The sequence below is a fragment of the Apostichopus japonicus genome, chromosome 6 (genome assembly GCF_037975245.1).
Source record: "Apostichopus japonicus isolate 1M-3 chromosome 6, ASM3797524v1, whole genome shotgun sequence".
Classification (NCBI taxonomy): Eukaryota; Metazoa; Echinodermata; class Holothuroidea; order Aspidochirotida; family Stichopodidae; genus Apostichopus; species Apostichopus japonicus.
Genome location: NC_092566.1, coordinates 9,671,784 through 9,694,107, shown reverse-complemented (window position 1 = coordinate 9,694,107; position 22,324 = coordinate 9,671,784). Strand labels below are relative to the sequence as shown.

The window sequence follows — 22,324 nt, the reverse complement described above, 5'->3', positions numbered from 1 at the left end:
TCCAAAACCCATCAAGTTGGAATTTCAGCCACTGCATCCCCCCTCCCCCCCCAACTTCAGGCTCGCTACTGAACGTAAACGTAAAGAAATCGATTGGATCTTTCGTATTAAGTCACCGGCCTCGACAAAGACTTGGGACCCCTTAAGTGCCTTAACAACTATCAGTTCTATAAACATGTTATCCGTTCTTTTCTCATTCATCCGCTTCCTGTATAGTCATGGTTTATTTGGTTTTAATTCCATCAATGCAGCTTACACTTATCTAGCGTCATACTTTCATTGTGTTAGTATATTTTGTACTTTTCATTCGACTGCCAAGTATTGCTAACGAAGGCCCCAAGGTGACCGAAATTCTAATATATTTTCTAAAACTTTACTCCTTATTTTTCAATTATGAGTCATATCTTATTTCTCTGGTTTTCTATAATAATAATAATAATATATATATATATTTATATATAAGTATATATATATATATGTATATATAAATATATATTTATGTATATATATATAAATATATATATATATATATATATATATATATATATCTGCAGCCTTATTTTCAATGAAATGCATCATATATTATTAATGCAGCTTATTTGTTATTCCCACCCATCCATACCTATACACGTACATGCATTGCATACATACATACACTCACGCATGCACACATGCATACACCATGGAGGGAAAACTGTTTTTACCTCCATGGAGGTTAAACTGTTTTTTACCTCCATTTTACCTGGTTTTTTTTTACCTGTTTTTGACCTCCATGCATACACATACTGGTAGGTATATAAATGATCCTATTCGCCAAACACACTGTTTTCTTTATTTACAACTATAGTTCTAATTAAAGGCTAAGGCCATGGCATGTCGTCAACTTAAAAAACGTTAACCTTCATTTCCTGTGTGAGAGAACGCAACGTGATAGGAATGATTACGTAATATCATCTTTCATCGGCCCTCTCGATGTTGACCGCAAACGTGGAGATGTTCAACCAGACTTTGTTGTCTTTTTTCTACCACAAACATCCGCACTATTATTTGATATCGTAAATTTTCACTGTCGTAGTTGCATACACATACGTATACGTTTGTTAGACCAGGGAGTTGTTCAGACCACCAACGTATTTGTACCCTGAAAAGGTTAGACTGCTCATGTACGGATGCACCAAACGCAAAATCGTAGAGCCGAAGTTGCGAAAAAGTTCGAAACGCCTAAATAATAATTTTATAAAATGACGAGACCAAGAAATTGGTGTGTGGCAGAGGAAGACTCAAGATTTTTCTTTTTTCGGACTTGTCCGAAGTCTACTTTTGGAACCAAAGAGCCCTTGTCAACAATTACATGAAGATTCGAAATATACCGCCGATCCCAAACAGCATTAAGGTGAGGAAAATTTTTGGACTTATTTCCGTATAATGAAATATATTTTGTGTTAAGAATAACCAAGTGGAGTTTTTGGTTCTTGCATGTATATGGGTATGCTTTTAAAATAAATTGAAAGTGCATAGCCAATCGCCCCAAATCATAGCACGCTAAAATTGCTAGGCGTTTTCAAAAAGCAGTGGCGTAGGAAGGTACTTTTGAGTGGGGGGGCTGAAGACTGATGGCCGGCCTGGGGTAGGGGTCTAAGGAGAGGGGGTGTCCCCCTCCCCTTTGGAATTTTTTGCATTTCCAGGTAGCCTCAGATGCAATTTGGTGCAATATAGCACACTTCAACACCTACTCCATTTTGTAAACTTAATTTTGTATTTTCACCAGGCCTTAGATGCAATTTGGTGCTCCAAATGAGATTTTTTTCTCATTTGGAAATGAAAAAGGGGTTTTCTGACTTGCGAAGCGGGGGGGGGGCGGAATGATACTTCCGCCCCTCCACATTTTTCACTGGGGGAGCTGGCCCCCCCCCCCAGCCCCACGGTTCCTACGCCCTTGCGGAAATGAACAAGCGCTTCTCCACAGAAAACTGCCAGATCATGAGAGGGATCCAATCACTGAATCCAGAGAGTATATAAGGATTACCTCTGGATGGAAAGCGTCGAACAGTTTGGCCAAGTTTTCGATGCGAGCATGGAAGACCTCAAACACGAGGTTCCGCAAGCACAGAGACTCCTCCAGCGCTAGTTCGCTAACACGGGAGAGACGCCACCACCCAACCTTCTGTCGCTGACATCGTTTCTGGAGCCATATAATCATGATGTCTTTGCAGAGCTGTTACGCCTTTGTAAAATTGCCATTGCGATTCCGGTATTGAGTGCTGGATGCGAGCGCAGCTTCTCAACATTGAAGCTCGTCAAAACCTATCTGCGGAACACAATGTCAGACACTCGCCTTAGTGATCTCGGAGTTTTACATATCGAAAGGGAACTGTCCGAGGGGATCAATTTGGACGAATTCGTCGCAGACAGTCATCAGAATAGGCGAATTAACCTTCGCTAAACTGTTTGAGTGAGCCCTAGACAGTGCAAAAGAAGGGCCCGAAGGGGGAATGATAACATCTTTTGTTGATTGGGGAGGGGGGGGTGGTTACACTCCCAGGCCAGTCAGATATCATGCTGATCATCTTTGAATACTGACAGAAAGAGCATAGTCTATTCAGATTTTTAAAGAGTACTATCGATGACTTTTTCAGTGATCTGTTTTATCGTTAATAATACCTATGTGGAAATAACATAAAACGTCAGCTAACTAGAGTGACCATCTGTGCCCTACATTGCTGACACAATACCCGATTCGCCACAGTTTGTCATGCAAACTGTTTGGTATGTCTTTTGTACTAGCTTAGTCTGCCCCACCAATCAGACCCTTCGCCCCCTCCCTTTGCCCCCCCCCCCAGATGAAAAAGTCTGGCTACGCCACTGAAGCACGCACAGCGTAAGTAAATTAATGAATATGTTAATTCATGAAAATACGATAAATCTTTCAATAGTGCAATCGTTAACTTGTCTGTGCTTGTTGATTAGTCACTATGGCTTATATACATTCTCGTTAAGGTTTGAAATGCAATGCAGATACGGTCATAAGCAATGTATTTCATATATTTTCCGAACACATTTGACAGTTCATGAAATGTCATTAAAAGTTGCACATCGTGCAATTTTTAAACATTGTTATAGTTTTATAAACCTTTTTACACTTTCCTTATTTATCCAAGTGAACCAAAAACGGATACTGGCTATTAAATTTATTTATATTATATTAATATCATTATAATTGCTTTTATGAAGAACACTGATTTGTGTACCATTCCGCTTTGAGGAAATACAGACAATTTTCAGATACATTTCTTTAGAGCAATCATTTGCATGTTTATGTGTTTATATTAGAAAGCAAGGCACATCCTGTTGTGAATTCATCTCATAGTTTACCTTTCTTGCAGTGAACTACAAACTAATAAGCTGCGTGTTCTTTCCCCTGATGTGTTTGCACGTTTACCTAACCTGGAAACTTTGTAAGTAATACGTATGTTAACAAACTAAATATACAAAAATACTTATAGGAACAGTGGAGATAAAGAGGCCTATACGGGTCCACAAAATATAAAGAGTTTGACTTTTAAATCAATCAGGATCTTCCTTTAGAGGCAAAGTGGTCAATGCAATTGCAGAGCTACATCAAACCAGTAACAAACCTACACATATCCTTCTGGAGCTTCATCAGCGGCTATACTTAGTTGTTGTTGTTTTTTCTTCTGATATTTCGTTTCTGTATAATCCCTAAACTATCTCCCTTGAATTGTCAAATATTTGGCTGCATTCCTTGTAAGCCGGATACAGCTTTGCAATTCTCACTTATCTATTTATTATTACATATCAAATATAAGGAAGTATTACTCATTTCCGTGACGTGATTCAATTCGCAATCCCGTTGCTAGAAGCTAATGTTATTTTACTCAGTCGCAGAACGGTCCAACATACCAAAGCATAAAGTTACCTCAAACAAAGTAATTCATTTTGTGCGTTCATACTGCGAAATCCTGTATTTGAATGTTTGTCAACAAAAGGTCACTCATAGATTTAGACATTTTTTTTAACAACAATAATATTTAATTTTTCAACAAATGGAGTCCTTTTTACAATAAGGGTGCACTTTTGAGGGTAACGTGCTCCTTGTGCACCCCCTCCCCTCCTCGCTTCTACCGCCTCTGTATGTGTCTTAACAAAACCGGTGGGTGTGTTAAGAACAACTCCTAGATCATATATAGAATGCCAAATCAAAGGTGCACAGTCAATCGCTTCAAATGGAGTAATAACATGTTTGAGGTCGCTTTACGTTTGCATTACAGATATAAATAATTTGCTTTCTCTTTCTTTGTTGCAGGCGATTGGACCACAACCAACTCCAGTCACTTTCTTCCAACATCTTCGAAAACTTAACAAACTTGAAATACTTGTAAGTACATTCCATCAGCATAATATGTAGTTGATGTGGATGTCCCCCTCCCCTTTGGATTTTTTTTGCATTTCCAGGTGGCCTCAGATGCAATTTGGTGCAATATAGCACACTTCAATTCCCACTCCATTTTGTAAAGAATTTTGCATTTTCACCTGGCCTTAAATGCAATTTGGTGCTCCAAATGAGATTTTTTTCTCATTTGGAAATGAAAAAGGGGTTTTCTGACTTGCGGAGCGGGGGGGGGGGGGGGGGCGGAATGATACTTCCGCCCCCCCCCCCATATTTTTCACTGGGGGGGCTGGCGCCCCCCAGCCCCCCGGTTCCTACGCCCTTGTCAAAAATACTTTCCTGGAAGCATTCACTCTCCATTTGTTCTCAAATATTCTAAATGAACACCCAAAGCCATTCTTACCAAGGAAGTGATACTTCCCATGTTCGTACACTACTTGCAAGTACAACTTTCTCAGACAAATTATTCCATAACCCTCTGAGAATAAAAAGGAGTTTTGACAAATATATGGTACTTATAACTTCTGTAGTTTAAGACATTGATCTCTGGTAATTCTGCTTGGCAAACCTGAAAACAAGGTCAGTGAAGGATAAATTGTCTAAACCATACCATTCTTGAAAACCCGAATCAAGTCACCGCGTAATTAACCGACCTATAACCTCCATTGTGGTGGGTTAACTGTCAGAATGCACATTATCAGTGTTTTTTATCTTCATGCAGAACTGACATCAACAGTAAATACTATTGTTCTCTGACTCGAGTCAAAGGACGCTTGAACCGCAGTGTGCTAATGTAACTGCCAAGCGTAACTTATTTGTGATTGCAGGTGTCCAACCGCAGTGTAGACAAGCATTTAACGTTATACATTGAATTCGAACTTCATCATGATCTGTCGTCATATTTTGTGTATTACTATTTTTAAGTTGTTCATGCAAACACATAATGAACACCCTATACATTGCTCTAGACTGACTTTCAAGAAAAAACCGTCGGTGTCATGTAGTGTGGCTTGTCTACAACCCAAACTGATTAGAAAAGATATTTCAATCAATTCTGACTTGATTGTGAGTGAAAAAATGCTACTTGAAGCAAGTGCAATAACAAGCAACGCTGACAGCCATTTAACAAGTCAACGAGTGACACTCCTGACGGTTTCTACTACTACAATCTGTTTCTGTGATATTTTCCGACGAACAAGAAAACGGCGACCACAGTCGCGTAGTAACATACAAGTGCTACCTCCTTAAGCTTATATTATGTACGTACGTGAATTTGACAGAAAACTTGAGGGTCAAAGGTGAAAAAGTGAAGTACACTACATGATGCGAGTTAGTATTAAACGTTAGGCCTACTTCAAGTTGATTCAATGACTAGGATATACCGGCATTTTAAATTTATTATTCCTCTCGACAATTTACGGTACAATTAAAGGCAGGAGCCCAGGAAGTTATTGACCAAGCGATTTTGCCAATTTTTTGACAAGTTCGGTTCGTTGTAATACGCCTCAAATAGAACTTAGAAGAAAAGGGGCCTCTACGGGCTCTAACTTAGGCCCTAGGTAGCGTGCACACTATTTCTAGACTGAAGTCTGTGTAGGCTAGGTCACAACATCAAAGGTGAGTCCTAATTTCGTGCAGTTATTTGATTAATTCGATTGATGCTTCACGTTCCTTAACCTTCAGCTTTCATTTAAAAAAAAAAACGTGTGTCTTTGTTGTTTGCACCTACAAATCTGTTAAAATTTCGTAGAAAATAACATTGTCACGTCCAACTCCAACTTAGCAAGAGCTAGGCCGTAAGCCTATTTAATCAGTGAAGCCAGGATAGTGTTAAAATATCAACATTGTTAAAACGTGAAGTGCTCCTAAATCCTAATTTCGTTCCTGTTGTCGGCTACTCCAAAATCCTTGTTTGAAAACAAATTGTCTGTTAGGGTTGGGAGTTGCTTCAATGTAATCCATTTGTCGACCCGCATCTGGGTGACCCCTGACCTCAATTTGACCTCTGGTGACCTTTTCGTGTTTTGTGGAATTTTACAGTTTCGATGCTATTTTCAGATGTTAAAGGTACCTTCTGATCATAAATGTCAATGGGTTGACCCCCGTGTGACCTTCGTGTGCGAAGTTATATGAGGTCAAAGTTAATTTTCAGACATTTAATGCAATAACTCCCAGTGCCAAGGTGTTACAAGGTTGATTTTTTTGGACAAGTTGCAAATGGTATAGGGGAATATTTTCAAACTTAATGGTCATGTGATCCAACGTCACCAAAGGTCAGCTAATGTTAAAAAAGTAGTATTTTGGGGGGGGGGGAGAAAATGGGCAAAGAAAAAATGTTTGAATTTTTACAGTCATGCTCTATTTAGGTCTCACCGATCAAAAATGTCAATTGGTTGACCTCCGGGTGACCTTTGTGTGTGAAGTTATGTATACAAGTTCAAAGTTAATTTTTTGACATTTAATGCAATTAAATCTCAATGCCAAGGTGTGAAATGGTTGATATTTTGGGACAAGTTGTGAATGGGGTGGTGGAACATTTTAAAACTTAAAGGTCATGTCATCTGAGGTCACAAATGTTATCATATCTGTTGACACGCTTGTAGGTCTCTTATATTTCTTACATTTCCGACGCCATATTTAGATCTCAAAAGTGTCTTTTGATCAAAAATCTGATCACATTTTGTGATCACAAAAGTGTTGTCTATAGTGTTGGTTACTTTATGGGAACATGTAGGACCACAATTACTTGGACTATTTGAGCCCAATCTTGCTTGATAATATTATGTGTATTGTCATATACCCCAAGCAAGGAACCACAGTGCCCTTGGGCTCTTGTTATAGAAGAATTTCTGCCGAGCAGTTATTCATCTCATTCCTCCATATTGTATATTCAGGTTGCAATGACCTATGCATTAAGACATTGAAAGTGTGTATGGAAAGTCCTTGTCTACACATAACACATAACTTTGTGTTGTGCACACAGAATCGCTCTCTTACAGTATGTGAATTTTCAAATAATTGTTATCTAATCACTCTGATAGGGAGGATTAGGTACAATATTGTAGTTCCTTTGCCAGTTGGACCATTAACAGTATTACGCAACAGTTGCCATGGTAGTGGTTAGTTTTCCCAATAGGGGTCATTCATTGTGGGGTATTGCATGGTCACCGGAAGTGTTTGACTGAGGGAGGGGTAAAAGTTGTCTGTGTGGGGTGTCCAATTTTATGTCAAACAGTCCTCTTAAATGGCTGTGTTGATTTTCTTAAAACTTGGTATGAAGGTGTTTTAGGGTTAAAGTCTATGTCTAGCAGACCCCCCAGAAACATAGGTCAAATGTCACATCAAATTAAATTCAATGTTTTAATTCAATATTACTCCAAGGGGACACATTACATTCAAATGGAATCTTCACTTGTATAATGGGAACAACATGTAGGCTACTAATACAGGCAGACATGTGACCTCTGTCATAGTATTAATCAGATTGTAGAGGACAGCAGAGTGATAGCACTGCAATCATATGACAGTATAGTCCTGCTAACTTATCATATAAAAAAAACACATTTGCAGTCTTTGTTCATTTGTTTTTTTACTATCAATGCAACAGATAAAAAATAAATAAAATGGTTAGACTGTCAGTGTAGAATAAAGTTTTATTTCTCTCTTTTCTTCTGAAGATGACACAGAAATGCTCACACTGAGTCTGTTTGGTCTGGCCATTGCGTTCAAGAGGAAAACCATTGCAAGGAAACTTTGATGGGATGATGGCACAGAACTTACTGTGCCTATTGTTGCTAGGGATGATCCTAGATCACAGAGGATGAAAAAAATGTGTATAGCACTGATTAAAAGAAGCGTATTGAGTTTGGTGAAGGTCAAAGGTCATTTGGGGACAACACGGAGGTTAATTGTCTTGTAGGGTATATGTGTTCATCTTTAGGAAGTGGCAACACTGGAACAGCCACATGGTCTTCTACTCTGCAAATCCTAAAATGCTTGTTTTAAGTGTGTGTGAAATAAAAAGGGGGGGTGGGAGGGTTGGGTAAGGTTACAGTGACTTCTCTTATTATTGTACTTTTTTGGTATAAAATTATTAGTAGGGGTATCAGTATGCCCATTAGAGCAATCTGAGGGTCTGAATAGTACATCCTTCAGAACTGCATTGTAAGCCACTTATTGTTGTTATTAATGATGTAATTTCTTATTGCTAAATGACACTCCGAGCAGTAGGGGGTGTATCGGTACGGACTTCAGAACTGCATTCTTAGCCACCTAATGGTGTTATTATGTTATTTCAGAACTAATGGTGTAACCTCTTGGTGCTAAATGACACTCCAACCATTAGCGGGGCGTTTTGGTACACCTCTCAGAACTGTTTTGCAAGCCACTAAATTTTGTCACTTCTTGGTGCTAAATGACACTCCAACCAGTAGCGGGGCGTATTGGTACGCCCCTCAGAACTGTATTGTAAGCCACTAAATGTTGTTACTTCTTGGTGCTAAATGACACTCCAATCAGTAGCGGGGCGTATTGGTACGCCCCTTAGAACTGTATTGTAAGCCACTAAATGTTGGTACTTCTTGGAACTAAATGACACTCCAACCATTAGCGGGGCGTATTGGTACGCCCCTTAGAACTGTATATTGCAAGCCACTTAATTTTGTTACTTCTTGGTGCTAAATGACACTCCAACCAGAAGCGGGGCGTATTGGTACGCCCCTTAATGGTGTTACTTCTTTGTGCTAAATGACACTCCAACCAGTAGCGGGGCGTATTGGTACGCCCCTTAGAACTGTATTGCAAGCCACTAAATTTTGTAACTTCTTGTTGCTAAATGACACTCCAACCAATAGTGGGGCGTATTGATACGCCCCTCAGAACTGTATTGTAAGCCACTAAATGTTGTTACTTCTTGGTGCTAAATGACACTCCAATCAGTAGCGGGGCGTTTTGGTACGCCCCTTAGAACTGTATTGTAAGCCACTAAATGTTGGTACTTCTTGGAACTAAATGACACTCCAACCATTAGCGGGGCGTATTGGTACGCCCCTTAGAACTGTATTGCAAGCCACTAAATTTTGTTACTTCTTTGTGCTAAATGACACTCCAACCAGAAGCGGGGCGTATTGGTACGCCCCTTAATGGTGTTACTTCTTTGTGCTAAATGACACTCCAACCAGTAGCGGGGCGTATTGGTACGCCCCTTAGAACTGTATTGCAAGCCACTAAATTTTGTAACTCCTTGTTGCTAAATGACACTCCAACCAGTAGTGGGGCGTATTGGTACGCCCCTCAGAACTGTATTGCAAGCCACTAAATGTTGTTACTTCTTGGTGCTAAATGACACTCCAACCAGTAGCGGGGCGTATTGGTACGCCCCTTAGAACTGTATTGTAAGCCATTAATGGTGTTTCTTCTTGGTGCTAAATGACACTCCCTTGCAGTTGTGGGGTGTATTTGTTTCACTGATTCACTTTTGTACAGGGACAAGAGGTATTTTTCTTCCTTTTAATTCATGTAAGAAATTAACGTACTAAATTTCAGTTTATGGTCATGTAGATAAAATATAACATGAAATACATAAGTTGGTACAAACAAAGAATAATTTTCTCATTGTGTTATTTTTTGTCTCAAATTTATGTATCTGCAGTATGATTACAATGCATTTGCCTTTTTAACTCACATTTTAAGGTTTAAAGACAATGTTACGAGGGCCCATTGTAGCCTAACGCTAGTCACTGCTAGTGAGAAACCTAATGTTATAATGTGGAGAGTAATTGAAATTGCCTACGTGATAAATCAGTATTTGAGAAATTAGGTCGGGTTACCGTGTCACAATGTTATAATACACGATTGTTCTGGTATATTCCTTATGATGACGCGCTGGTCTCGGGTTAACGTCGGTTTACGTGGAATCGCGTGTAAGCTGTGCACGGCATCTTCGTGGATGTGGATTCTCTGGAACGTTCGCAGATATGCAAAGGATTTCCAAGAATAGAAAAACTGGGTCAAGTGTATCGAGAAAGATCTAGATGATTCTTGATATGGCGAATCGTATAAAAACCCGCCCAGATCGGAGAGTTTCTCAGTTTCTGTACGAATACAAGCGACGACACATATTATACCATTCTACTATATATATCGTCAGTGCTCAACTACCAGTATTTTCTGAAGGATTGAGATATCAATATCAAGATTGATTCTACACTTCCATTCAGAAGTTTGAAGAGGACTTTACTGTGATACTACAGTTTTCAGTCGTTATTGCGGAGAAGGTGAAGAATTTCTGTCTCCGTTGAGGAAGTTCGTTACGCCAGGAGTTAGTGGCTATAAAGCTGATTTTGGACTGACTCTGGTAATATTTAGTCGGCGAGAAGTTCGACTTGTGCTTCACTCTATTGTGGCTGGAAGTCCGTCTTCTATTTTGGAGCATCGCCGGAAAGAAGGTGACTGCTGTTTCTGGGATCGCGAGAAACTTCGTCGAGGACCAGTGAATTTCGCGGTACAACGGACCGAGAATCGTCGTCATCGAGGTCGTGGCCGCTGTGGGATATCGCCGTTGGAAGAGACCAGCGTGTTTTAAAGTGTATCCTATCTTGTTAAGTTTGTGAGTAATTTTCTATATATTTGTAATTACCACTTGTTGTTGTTGGTTCGAAATCCATTGTTCAATATAGTTTACGTTCTCATTTAAAATCTCTAGACTCGTCAATTTGTCTGTTCCTTACGGAAACGAACTCAGGCTTGTGTCTCGTTAAAAATTAGTTATCGAGACCTCTCGCATTCCAACGTAACAACAATGACAGTCATAGCGTAGATTTTTCCCTTATATATACCATATTTTTATACCCGGATGCAAACGTCATTAAAAGCAATATCATTTCTGGTAAATTTATCAATGTTGAACAGAAAGTTTTTTTTTTCTTGGATAAAAGTCAGGTTTAAATAGTTCCTAGAAACCCTAAATGTTTCCTAGCCTCTTGGTGTTTAAATTTAATTTTTCACCGTAATATGAGTCTTTATTCTACTCTGATCGCCTGGAAAGGAATCAGAAGGACGCCACACACTGCAGGTACAATTTTGGGAAGAATTCAGAAAGTCGGCCATTTGGCCAGAATCGAACAAAATCATAAGAGTATAGCCTCACAAAATTGCCAAATTTTGGCCAAATATGAAAGTAATGAAAGTTCTCAAATTTCTGTCAGGCTACTTATTACGGATTCCCAGAACCTAGTGAACGCTTCTCTCGAAAAAAAGAGTGGCATTCGACGAAGTTTTAGTCATATAAATTTGATATGAAATCACGAATTGTTGTTTCACACACAATATACACAAACACTGCTGGCGGAAGCATTGCACATAAGTAGTGGATACCGACGACGACTTCAAAAGTTGAAGATAGAATCCATGCTGGTCCAGGGTGAGATACCGTATATTGCGGTCTTACTGTCTTTCACTTTGAATATCGCGATATTGGTCATCTTCAAACTATACAAAGTTTCCAGATCAAGAAACGTTTCCTCAAGTTCAGAGTCAACTGAAAGTTCAACGCAAGTTCTGACGTCACATAACAGCAGGTCCCGAAGTTATCTATTTCTTCTTCCATATTGACTTTCATTTTGCGAGTATATATATATACTTAACCAGTTTCCAATTGGACCATCTGATACTTCTATTGAAAATAGAAAGTATACAGAGAAATACATTTTGGGAAGTTCTATCCAAAATTGTTTTCCGTGTTGACCTATTTTCCAAGCACTTGCAACATCAACTAATACACAAAAATATGACATCTTGGTTGTTACATTACTGTGACGTACCTTTAAGTTAAAAAAAGTTTTACCCCAACACGATCAAGTCGACTTGCAGTGTATATCAGTTTTATCATTGACTGAGCTTTCGTCTAGTGGCTATATGACTCCACCCCCCCCCCCCCGCCCTCAGCAGTCAGGTAGCCATGCAGGCTGGACCCAGGGGGCATGCCCTTCCACTTTCAGACTATTGTTCTCCCACCCCGCTGCCTAAATTTGTCCCACCATGACGTGAACAAGCAACAGCACAAGAGTTTAGTGCCCCTCAGATAATTATCGGTAAATTGTCGGTGCCCGAGTCCCTCCAACTCGGAGTTCTCGCTTCCCAGGAGCTCAAAACATTTCTGTAAAGCCATCTTCCCATCATTTCGGTTTAATCAAAAATAGCAATGTGAACGATATCGACAGCAGTTGGGTTTGTGCCCTATGTATCTAGTTAAGGGCCAAACGTAAGATGTATACATTTGCGAACATGCTAGGATTTTTTTATCAAAAAATGAGAACAATTTGTAAGCAGTGGCTAAATACCCGAGAGTTGTAATTCATTTCAACTAGTTTATCTTTTTTCCACAAAATTCGAACTAATCTTGTGCATCAAGTGTTTCTATATGTGAACTTAATGAAAGATATTTTGAAGATAAGATCACGATTTCGTCGAAACCCCGTTACCTATAACGTAGGCACCCTTTGCGCGAGTCATTGTTTTGGATGTACCAAGATGGCGCGAGCGGCCTTCAAGTAGCTGTAAAGCGTATTGTTGTCAGCAGTTAAGATATGACTTCTATGCATTTAAATTCTGTGGTTGTTATACACTGATGTCATTTCGACGTATTTCAGAGTCGTATATTTAGAATATACGGTTCTGATGAATTAATGCTGGTAGTGCCACCTTTTTACAGCAGCACCGTCACTAATGAGTAGTAGCACCACTTGTTTAGGGTAGTATCACTTCCTGTTTGGGGTAGCAACGCCACTTGTGGTCCTCATGGCGTTCCATACACTGATCTGTACAAATCAGTGGTTCCATACGATATGGCCTCTATGTATAAATTTCTGTGTCTTGTAGCTAAAAGGTTACGTTGGTCATGTTACGGAAACTTAAAGGTGCTATAAGGACCAACGCCTCAGCTATCCTGCGACGGGTTTATACTGTTTACCCAGTGAAAGCTAATCTACGGGACTAACAGACCACATAAGTGCTGCGTCGTAAAGAATATGGCGTCCGCTACACCATATGATGATTAAATAACTATATATGCACAAATACAATAATGGAGCAACCAAAAGTCCCTCATGCATGAAAGCAATAATGGCTCCGTTTGCAGTCGAATACTATATATTGATCAAATAAGGAAGCAGTAAAAACAACTACAAAATAATGTATTTAACGAAGTTCACAGAAACCTTAATTCAGGTCCACGTACGCGTTGTTAAACGACATACAAACTGTGAGTTCGTAAAACATACGTTTCTATACTCATAATGGCGTCATTACTGTTCATCTCGTTACTAATCCATGTTTCCCATGCATTCTTTATACCGCTTATCATTGTTAGAATTGACGGCGAAACCGATGTGTTTGAAACTGGAATCTTGGAGTATACAATTCTGACTGGAGCTGTAAATTTTACGGAGACACTTAATATCTCCTGTAGAAACATAGCGTATGGAGACGACACAAGTGTGGTGCTAGAACGAAAAGGCGAAAACCCCCAAGTAGAAACGAGGATTATGGGCATAATCACAGCGAGGTTACACCGAAACTGTACCGTAGAGAGCTGTGAAGGAAATTATACTTGCAGCGTTAATATTTCACAGCAAACTGCACATGGTATAGCTTATACTTATACTATGAAGAGAACATTTCAAATACGACAGGCGTCTGTTATAGCATGCAAGTCTACAGTCGGAACAACTGTAATCTTACAAGAGAGGTTGAATTTTATTTGTTTTGGTAATAATATATCCTGGAATAGAATTAATATGACTAGAGCATCCTTTATAATAAGTCAAACAAATAGGAATATTTTGTGTGGAAAATATGAGAACAATACGTGGGTCGAGACATGTGCAACTGAAATAATCGTGAAACCGTTAGAAATTGAAATATTGCCCAAGAATTTCACGAGTTCTACACCCCTACTGCAGTTTAATTGTTCGAGTTATCCGCCTCGTTTGATGTACTGGGCGGTATATTCAACGAATGGGAACATCCTCGATGCAGGTAACCAAAACCAATCAATTTTAGTCAATACAACCATAAGTATTGATCAATCGATAGGATTTACATCGATCAGTATCACGGAAGACATTCCAGGTGGGAATGATATCCAAGAAGTGATCTGTTTAACATACGATACGCAAATCGCGGTAGCGATCGCGCATCTGGTCACCGACGACTCCCCGCCCGTTACGGACAATTTTCACCAAAGCACATCAACCACAGACAACATGACCATACCAGAACAGAGTAGGACAACTGTATCTGCATCAATACCGTACATCGTAGTGATAATCGTCCTGAGTTTGATTATCGCTATTGTGGTGACCTTCGCATTGTACAAAATCTTCAAATCTAGAAATGCTTCTTCAAAATCAGCTGGCGTAGAGAAAAACGTCACACCAGCAGAAACCGAGATGCAAGATAATATTATCTATCAATCGGCCGAAAAGCTTTAAACAAAACAGTCTAAGTAAAGCTTCTGACGAGCAACTCAGTGCCACGATGGCATCGCAGATCATCCTCCATGGGATCCACTTGCTGGAGTATGGGAAAGGTTAAGCAGTACAAAACTACTAGGTAACTTCATGACGTAATAAAATGACAAAATGGCATTTTGTTTCTTCTTAGACGCTCTGATACATAACGAAACCGTTCCACTAATGGAGGGGTGAACCTAGGATCATTTATAATCTTATTTCTCTGTGATATGCATTCACTTTATATATCTTACGTTAATGGCACATAATCACACTTTTACTGTCATTGTGCTGTCCTGTTGTACATTGCGGCAACTTTTTTTGTAATGATTCTTATTATTTAGTTAATTGTTCCTGTTGATCGAATGTGTAACAAAATTAATATTTTAGACCTATTCTTGCTTAACGAATACAACGAATCGAGAAAGTGGTATTCGTAATTTTGTAAGTATGATTAGCTCGTTCTTTGTTTCTCTTTCAGTCTTCCTTTCACCACACTTCGTTTGTCGCTTGTCTTGTTTGTGACATTTACTTCATGAACTTTACTTTACAAGTGATGATCAGTTTACTATAGTTATTTGATTGCCTCATAGATAATTAAGCCTATCCAGTCACATAGACATAGCTATGCAGACTTAAAGTCAAGGTGCTGAGGAGAAATTTTGGCACGGCTTATGATAATGTTGTCTACCAATCGGCATGATAATCTAGAAATAGTCTCCGGAGGAGCCCAAAACAAGAACCTTTAAATACAAGAGGTATCGTAAGGTACACCTGCACCAGAGGAAATATTCTTCCGTTTGGAAAATTTTTCTGTCTTTTGATGTACCCAATATTTTTTCCTCTAAACGTGACACTACTATACGCCTAATTAGGCCTCCATTGCGTCATCAGCACGTTCGGTAACCAGGTTTACCAAAGTATAGTCTGCTATATCGGCTTGACCAATATGAATTTGTAGTTAATGTCGTCAAACGTTATAGCTCAATCTGTATTGATAAGTTCACCATTTCATTTAGAGACGTATGATCGATTTGGTAAGCATATTTCGCCATTCATGCTTGGATACATCTGGACACGAAAGATCAACTGCTGATAACGTATGGGTTCATCTTGTATCATTTTCAATGTATTAGTAAAAAAAATTAATTATCATATATCTTTGTTATTTTGTGATCAAGAAACAGATATCGAATAACCTTGTACAGTACATGATTTTAACACTTTTAAGAGTGACTTTTTCCAATCACCTTTTTTCATAGATACTGGGTGTTAATTATGTAGCGTTAGTAGCGTTGGTACGTTAGTAACGTAAGTAACGTGAGTAGCGTTGGTAGTAGAATTGGTAAGGATGTATTAGGAAAAACAATGTAGTAGTAAAAAAATTTAATTATCATACATCTTTTTTTGTTTGTAATCAAGAAACAGACATCGAATTACCTTGTACAGTACATGGTTTTAACCCTTTTAAGAGTGGCTTTTCCAGTCACTTTTTTCATTTCATATATAACTACACTGAGTCTTAATTATAGCGTTAATAGCGTTGGTACAGATAGTAAGTACTACATAGTAGCTGCAGGGAACCACACTTAGAGTAGGACACGTCCGCCTGACAGGAAAATTGTGACCCACTGTAGTGATTATTATGGCACTTTTGATCATCATTCTTGTTGATGCATTGGGGTCGAAAGAGGATGAAATAAGCTATTGATGGTCTAAAAATATGGAGGGTTGAAGACGATTTAAGAACATTTCAAAAAATCCTTCGAGAACCAAGAAGATTCCACAGTGAGGGCTGGTAGATGGGTTGGGAAGCCATGGTGAACTTTGATCTCTTGTAGCTGAAACTCTGAATGGTCATGGTGGCAAAAACTTGAATGTACTGTAATAGCCCAAGCCATCAGCTATCATATGGTGGGTAAAATACGTCAGTTGAAAACTTCAATCTATTTGCCGCGGCGGCCTTGGAAGTGACGGGAAAGGAAGTGTCTTTAAAAGGACTTAGAACAGCACGTCCATTTGTATTGCTTGCATTTCCCGGCCGACAGAATGATGTATGATCTAGTGTGAGTTCATCTGAGAACTTCATCCTCAAGCATCTTTACAGGGACATAGAACAGCACGTCCATTTGAATTGGTTGCATTTCTCGGCCACCAAAATGATGTACTATGATATTGTGTGTATTCATCTGAGAACTACATCCTCAAGCATCTTTACAAGGACTTAGAACAGCACGTCCATTTGTATTGTTTGCATTTCCCGGCCGACAGAATGATGTATAATCTAGTGTGAGTTCATCTGTGAACGTCAGCCTCAACATCTTTCCAATGACTTAGAACAGCACGTCCATTTGTTAAGATGAACTGCACAGTATAACCGCTATGTGGTATCCGTTATAAATGCTGCAATATATGTTTATTAAACCAATGTGGCCTGGTGACTTGGTGAAAATGATATCTGAATGCAATATGCATCTGGAGCGGAATATGTATTTTTCATCACGAAAATTGTAGTTCATTAAGTTAATATATCTTGTAGTGAGTGCATAATGTTCCTCGTATTCAAACATAATTTCCTGTTCACTTGCACTTGTACTCGCTCACCCTCGTGGATTTATAGTCGGGCAATTTCAATAAATACAACTGAAAGATGACATTATGTATTTGTCTCAGTATGTATTTGATCTTGAACTGTCAAGAGAATCATTTTGTTCCATTTTGCTAAGGTATGTGTCGGAAATAATCTCACCATCCTGACGAGGTACAGGTATCGCACCACAATCAGAGTAGTGCACGTCCGCCTGAGAGGTTAACCATTATCGGAAAATAGCCCTCTAAAGTGACCTACTGTGTTGATTTTTTTTTTTGGGGGGGGGGCATTTTCTGAGTCATCGCCATTCTTTTTTATGCTTGGATATTGAAGAAGATGAAATAAACTACTGGTGGTCTAACAATCCGGAGGATTGAAGGTGATTTAAGGTATTATAGAAAATCTTGGGTGAAACAAAAAAGATTCCGCAACGACAGCTGGCAGATAGGTTGAGAGCACTATAATAAACTGTGAGCGCTTCTAGCTCAACATCTAAATAATTATGGTGGCAAAAGTTGAATGTTTTATGATAACAAAGCCATTTGATATCATATGGTGGGTAGGACATGTCTAAAACTTCTATCTATGCTCTATCGGCCTTGGAAATTGATGAGTTTAGGGTGTAAGTCAATGGGAGCAATTAGTTGTGGTGCGGTACCTACACGGGGAAATGGACCCAATTGAACATTCAAAATGGCCATCACCTACTACCAAAACAAAGCATCGCGAAACTGATTGCTAATAATATAGGTACCTATAAATTCTGTCGATCGCAACTATTGACTGTGAAAATATCGATGTTTTCTTGTTGATGATGTAATTAAATAATTGAAAAGCGACAAAAAGTTTTGCAAGAACTATGATGTAGCCTATGTTCTCTTGACAGGAAACAAAGTGTTTGCGGTCACAAAAATGTGAAAATGTTTGCCTTACATTTAGCAAACTAATATCTCAGGGCTTTTGTGGACTATATTCTTCGAACGGTTCTCTCTGCTATAGGAACTTTGACAGAGATTCACATTAAGTACGTGATGTTGCTAGGCTTTATTATTACGTAACCCAGCATGATAACCTAATGCACTCATGAACGGAGAGGTCATTACATCTTCCGGCGCATGCATCCGTGTGTTTTCAACTCGACCAAAACTACAACAAAGAAGAGAACCAATGTGTCTGTGTGATCAATTACCACACAATAGAACCAAAACACGATTGTAGATTTAGAAATAGAGTTTTAATACTTGTACTCGCGCTTAGAATCTTGAACACGTACTCATAGATAAATTTGACACGTAACTTGATTTGGAAATAATCAATTCTAATAAAAGTCAGTAACCTCTGGCTGAACAGACGATTCAAACAAACACAAAAACAAAGAATTAATAGGTTTAAAACACCACAAGAGTGGAAGCGGAGAACGGAATTAAACAAGGAAGGAAGTCACGGAAGATAACTGAGAAGTGGTTGATGAAGAGGGAGAATAACGGATTGTTAAAAACAACAACATGACTTCCAATAAAGGACAAACAACATTAATTTCAGGTTATGCAAACAACCGTTACTTTGATCAAGCTAAGTCAGCTTATACCATATGGGAAAGGGACGGTGTTTTGGGGTGGGGGTGGGGAGGGGCAATGGTGGGTGGGCCATGAGTCAATCTAATTTTGAGTGTTATATTCCGCACAAGTTTGTAAAACTTGCCTGGGAGTTGTTAGACCGATTCCAAGAACTTTTAGTCATTGTTCACTGTTTTACAAATAATAGAAAACATTTTCATCATGCTTAAGTTTATTTGCAAACAATGTCACCTTTGATTTCTTGAACGTAAATAGTGTCTTATTAAGTCTGTATTATTATGCGAAAACTGTGACTTCACCCAAATCATCATTATTCATGGATATGACTTCATCACTGATTTGAGCAGCGGGGGAGGGGTGAGGCGGGTAGAAGTGGTCGTACTCGTAACCAGCTCCTGTTTTTATCGTTTGCTCAAGTAACTGCTGGCATGGACCTCCAAACGGAATCTAAGCATATAATTGTTGACTTGAAAAGATCCCTTTTCCCACTGACAAGACTTGTTGACCTTTGTAAAGGTTCACAATTATATTGAACTTATCAGCCGTCGTACAAAAACCCCGTTTGTATACGTACCTTACAACAATTAAGTGAACCGACTGAAACCGTTGGGAAATAGTCATAAAATTAACGTAGGGATTTGGTGGGCATTTTTTTTTTGTAGTCATCATCATTCTTGTTGATGCTTGGATGCTGAAGAGGATGAAATAAACTACTGATGATTTAAAAGTATTGATACGATATTGTGATACGATACTTGTATGGTAGGGTACGGCGCACAACGATTGGTGTCTAAAGTAATACAGTTATATTACTTCCGACACAAATCGCTTTGTTTAAAACCACAGTGGCAAATGTCTGCTTAGTCCAATCTTGGTATAGGAGTATATATTTGCATGCAATGTGTACTGACTGACCATACCGAGTGTTTGTTTACAAATGAGGTGATTGCCGCACGGATTCCTTACTTAACTATAATCATCCGAGAACATTAACAAATTGTAATTGTAACAAATTGTAACATCGAATCAGCATGGAAGTAGATCAATCCGCGGTCAAAATGTGTCTAACTTTCGCACTAGGGCTATGCATGTTTGTGATCAATGTGACTCAATCACTCGTGATACCATCCATAAATGTGTTCGGTGCCGGATCGCCCGTGTTTCAGACCGGTTATTTAGAGTATACAGTTGTGAATGGGGAAGGAAGTTGTTTTATTTCGTGCAAGAGTGTAACTTATGCATCATCTCATATGATTCTCTTTAAAGACGAAAATGTTTTGAAGGAAGCTTTCAAAGCAAATGGTGACATCGGTTTATATTTTTCTCAACAGTGCAAAGACTCGATCTTTGAGGGAAATTACTCTATTTATCAAAATATTTCATACCAACTTCCAAACGGAGCGTATTATTCCTACACTGTGAGTCGCAGTTTCAAAATTCGTCGGGCAAATTTAGTGTTATGTGAGACAACTATCGGCGACACTGGTATTTTGCAAGAGAGAGCAAATCTAATTTGTATTGGTAATGGTAACAGTTGGAGAACCACTGGTCAGACGGACCTGTCATTGACCAGTAACACATTCAGAATGACGGTCGGCGACAGACGGAGTCAGCTCTCTTGTGGACAGGATACACCTAACGGTGGTTGGAATGAAACATGTAAGGTAACTGGTATAGAGGTACAATCACTTCGGATCGAAATATTACCAAAACAGTTTACAAACGTCTCAAAATTATTACAGTTCCAATGTAGAAGTTACCCTCCTCGCATGATGTACTGGGAGGTATATTCCTCGGATGGCAATATTCTTGATCCTGCGACTCATAATCAATCGATTAGAAGTAATATAGATATTGATATCTATCAATCGATCGGACACACATCGATTGATATCAATGGAAATTTCGCTGGTAGCCACGGTATCCAAATTGTGGTCTGTTTCACCTACGACACGCAAATTGCGACAGCGAGTGCGCATCTGATCACGCAAACATCTGGAAGTGGATATCAGAATGATTGGTCTACTGCCACTATATATGCCGGAGAGACCACTGATACAATAGATAAACAAGAACGAACATTGCTATACTCAAATAGACCATTTATTGTCGTTATTACGGCTTCTAGTTTCATAATTGCGATACTACTTCTTTGGAAACTTTTCGATCTTTTGAAAGCCAGGAAGATTTCATCGAAGGCCGGTGACGAAAATAAAACCGTTATTCCAGCAGAGACAGATTTACATTACAACACTGTTTATCAATCTGCAGATCACGTTGACGTAGCTATAACAGAAGATGAAAATGATTATTGCATGATACCAGGCCAAGTGAACACTTAAAGCCGATTGTCATACGTGACACCTAGAACTCCCTGTCATTTAACTGCTCAGTAATCAACAATTAAATTCTTAAGCGTCCTTTGTTTTACACTTTTGGCAAAGCAATTTCATAGAAAACTTATTTTTTAAATTCTGACCACATTCAAAATGTTACTTACTGGGAACACCTGTGGAGGTGGGTGTTGGAGTTGAGGGTTAGTAAGACCGCACAGATAGGCACTTTGACCCCTTTTTGCGAGTTGGATAGTTGCGGACAGTACTGATGGCATATACGGTACGCTATACCCATTGTTCCGTTTCAACATGCATGCAACGATTGAATTGTATATAAAGCCCGTATGTTGAATCAATTTTCATTCATTTCATATAAAACTTATTGTTTGTATTCTGACCACATTCAAAATGTTAGTTACTTTGAACACCTGTGGAGGTGGGTGTTGGAGTTGAGGTTTAGTAAGACCCCACTGACAGAAAGGTACTTTGACCACTTTTTGCGAGCTGGAAGGTTGCGGACAGTAAATAGTTGAATGACTCAACATGGAGCTTTCGATAAGTCTTTAAATAAGTCAAATGTTAATGTATAGGCTATGCTACCACTGAACTATCCATTGGAATACATACGGATATAACGCTACTCTATGATATACACATTTGAATGCATGTTAAGCACGCAATTCGAGGAACAAGGAACCTAAAATAAACCAGACAAGATAAGAAAGGAAGTAGATGTGTTGATTCGTAATTTGTACGTGCCAGTATTGCATTGAGTATGTCCCTTTTGGTTTCGATGATAATCGTAAACTATGCATTCATGCTCGAATGTATGTGCGTGTGTTTGTGACGCCCAGCTACATGATATCTCAAGACGGGAAGCTTAGACAGATCTCATATTTTGT

The 22,324-nt window shown here is 39.0% G+C and overlaps 1 long non-coding RNA gene across 2 annotated transcripts; it reads left to right on the top strand.

The window, feature by feature from the left end:
* The first annotated feature begins 531 nt into the window (after positions 1–531).
* Positions 532–11,104, top strand: LOC139968924 (uncharacterized). Of its 2 annotated transcripts, XR_011793586.1 has the most exons (4): positions 532–1,393; positions 3,384–3,455; positions 4,325–4,396; positions 8,086–11,104. It is a non-coding gene; the product is annotated as an uncharacterized lncRNA (long non-coding RNA). The 2 variants fall into 2 exon arrangements; XR_011793585.1 differs by lacking the exon at positions 3,384–3,455.
* The last annotated feature ends 11,220 nt before the right edge of the window (positions 11,105–22,324 follow it).